Raw genomic sequence first — 3,982 nt, forward strand, 5'->3', positions numbered from 1 at the left:
AGATGTGTATCGAAACCTTGGTGTAAAGTTAGACAATACTTTGGGCATGAAGGAACATGTGAACTCCATTTGTCAGTTTTCTCTTAGGGCATTACGCCAAATAAGCTCAATTAGGAAATATCTAGATCAAGCAACAACAAAACTTATTCATGCCTTTGTTACCTCACGTTTAGACTATTGTAACAGTCTCTTGTATGGTCTTCCAAAATCTTAATTAACAGGCTGCAAGACTGGTTACAAAAACCAGACGCCATGAGCACATAACCCTAATTGTTCATTCACTCCACTAGTTGCCCGTTCATCAACGGATCATTTTCAAGGTTCTTTTGATTACATATAAGTCCAGGCATAAAAACGTACCACATTACATCACATGCTTAATACAAGATCACTCCACCAAACGAACATTACGTTCCAGCACTAAAGGGCTTCTTCATACCCCTAAAGCATTCACACAGTCATATGGCAATTGTGCCTTTTCATTTGCTTCTCCAACCAACTGGAATAACATCCCATTACACATCAAACATGCAACTTCCATCATTACATTTAGATCTCTTCTCAAAAGCCATTTATTTAACTAACTTATGTTATGGTTTATAGAATGGCCCCGAAACTGCTAAATACCGGGATGGTGTCCGGCGGGGGATAGTTTAACTAATTGTAGTTAAGAGTAATATACTGTATCTAAGAGTAGTTAAGCATAGCTTAAGGTAGTTAGGGACGTCCTGGGTACGACATTAAACTCCATCCGGTCGAAGCGTCGGCGATATATATAATTATAAATATAATAATACATACATAGGCCTATATATATGTATAATATATGCAAGTTATTTTTCCTTAACTAACTATAAGTAATACAAAAAACAAAACACACAAAAATACATCATTGAACATTAGTTGAACCAGAGAAATATATCTTATTATGATACATTTTAATATACAATATACATAATATGTCAACATTTTAATAGAAATAGTAAATACAAATTAAACATGGCAAAAATTTTAAAATTCAAATCACCCATATGGTACCATCACCAATAATCAAAATGCATAAACATCATGATATTTAATCAGAATCAATATTAGGCAATTAAAAACTATCGCACAATTATCAATTATCAAGCGCCTCGAGGTTATAAATCCACTTTCCGCTATATAAATCCAGAATTATTATTATTATCTGCAATTAATATAATTTATTTACAATACTAGATTTAACATTGCATTCTGGTGCATAAAGTCTGCAATATCTGGGCCCGTTTACTCAATCATGATTTCTTGATGCAGAAACAGAAAAAAATTACTGTATAAAAGAAGCTTACACATTGCACACATTCATATAAAACATAAACCTTGGTTTATGAACAAACAGTTCATATTCTCGATACAATTTGTAAATACTGTATTAAAAGTGAACAAGACATTAACTGCATGGACTTTTATAGGATGATCATGTTATATAGCCGGCATGTTACGCAACCTTTCTGGGCCAGCAGACCACTTCCTACACCATGAACTACCACTCCACATATACAATAGTCGAATCATCATGATGACATAGACAGATAATCAATCATGCCAGTGTTTATGCCACATAGGTAGAACATAAAGGCAAACAACGAAATGATGTGTCATTGGGAAATTGATTATTAACTCAAAAATTTTACAAAAAAAAAAATCAAATGACAACAGCAAGAAAAAATCAAGGCTGGAGTAATTTAGACATTTTCCAAATTCTAATGACTACCTTGAGCCTACTCACATCACCAAAAGATTAAAAAAATTTAGCTTTACGCTCGTTATTCCATCTGTTGTATGTGAACATCACCCAAACGGCAAGCGTAAGATTCACCTTCGTCCTCTTTCACCACAAATCGTCAATCCGCACAAGTAAAAACCTTCCCATATTCACTCATTTCAATTCTCCCAATCACAGCATCAATGAAATTAAATGTACTCTTATGGCTGACAACTCTACATCATTGAAAGATCGCCGTTTTAGCAAACTTAAGGCCTTCATACTGTTTTGTTTACTACACCCTGATCACAGTTCATCGCTTTTATCTCAGCTTTGAGTAATTAAATGGATGCAACAAACTGTGATCATTGGTCCTTAACTCTAGCCCTATCAAAATACTAGTGTCTACATGTATAAAAGCACTTTTATTAGTCACATTTTGTCATTTAGTTTTATAAGCTGAAGAAGACACAAGAGGACTGGTTGAAAATTCCTTTGGAAAATAAATAATGGCCCTGTCACACTTTGACGTTTTTGATATGCCGGCGTATAAAAATTTCTCTAAAACTCTGGCATATGCTGAACTATCGATGTTTTTTTTTAATGTTGTGTGCATGTAGCATATTCATAACGAGTTGGACGTATAAATAACGTATTAATAGCTTATATACAACATTTTGATAACTTATAGTAATTGTTTTGCCCAACAATAGTCTATCATATACCCAGCGCGTGGCAACGTGGGTAGCCTATAAAAAGGCCGCTGCTCGTCGATTCAAATCATAACCGCACTAGAAATCGCAGTATTAACATCACCGTATCAACAATACCCTATTAGATTAGAAATGAGTTTTGGGTATGCTAGACATTATCTAGACGTATTTTAACTTTTGAGAAACTTACAAATAACGTGTGTCAACGATCGCATAACTTACAACTTATGGCCCGCGTATGTGGAACGTATGAGCCATACGCTGGCATACACTGAAAAGTTTTGTACATGCACACAATTTTTTGACGTACTCGCTGTACTACGACATATACCAGTGTGCTTCAGTGTCCTCTTAACTTACAAAACTTACCAATAACTTATTCGACCTATGCCAGTATTCACCAAATATTTCATACGCCGGCATGCAATGGCTGAATTGTTAAGGTTGAACAAATTTAACCATGAACCCTCACTTCATAAAATACACAATATTCAAAAAACATTACACAAATAATAATAATAATAATAATAATAGCAACACTTCCTATGTGGCTATCCTGCAGCTTCCACCCAATAAAATAAAATACAAATAAATCTGTGTACATAAAATTTATATAAAATATTACCATAACAATTTTTAAATTTTTTTTTTAAAATTTTATTTTATTCTTTATTGATCTTCAACTAGCAGCCAAAAAGGCTGAATTACAGGAGATTTACAAAATACAGTAATATTTACGTTAAAATTTAACAGAGCAATTAAAAAAACATTAAAACATGAGAACATTAAAAATTGGTAGGTTAAAAATACATATATTATAAAGAATAAAATTGTTAAATACAATAATGATATTGAATAAAAGTGATACAAGTACAATGTAAATACATTAAAATGGATAATCAAGAATCAAATTAAAAAATACAACATTCAAAAAGAACAAAGGGGAGAAAAAGGGGGGGGGGAGGGGAAAGGGGAACTGTCAGCAAGATGGAGAATAGTTCTCAAAATTAGCCAAAAAATTAGAAATAAAAAAAAACAAAACATGAGTTATAAGGTAATACTATTAAGTACACGTATCAAGTAAGGGATAGTACTATTTTTGTATCTGTTGGTTCTACATCTGGGCTCAACGAATTTCACGGCAGTGGTGGTTCTTAGAGGCATGTTGTATTCCTTGACCGTGAACCACTTGTGGAAACGATCAGATTTAATACATGATTTAGCAAAGGAAATGCAAACCTCATGCCTTCTATCACTTAGAAGACTTAGGTTACACAATGACAAGGCATTAAGATAGCCAATATAGCGATTCCGAAGAATTGTTCTGCAGGCACGCTTTTGAATTGATTCAATAGAATTTTACTGTTTCATTTACTGTTTTACTGTTTGATAATTTCACTTTGCAATATGGAATGATCCCCAGTGTTACATGCTTCACCCAAACTGAGGTCATCAACAAACTTCCACTTATGTTCAAAATCAGAGCAGGCTTTATCAATAACTGCTAAAAAGACCAAAGGAC

This window comes from Anneissia japonica, unplaced genomic scaffold (genome assembly GCF_011630105.1).
Source record: "Anneissia japonica isolate Jap-2015-1 unplaced genomic scaffold, ASM1163010v1 scaffold11779_len1430905_cov172, whole genome shotgun sequence".
Classification (NCBI taxonomy): Eukaryota; Metazoa; Echinodermata; class Crinoidea; order Comatulida; family Comatulidae; genus Anneissia; species Anneissia japonica.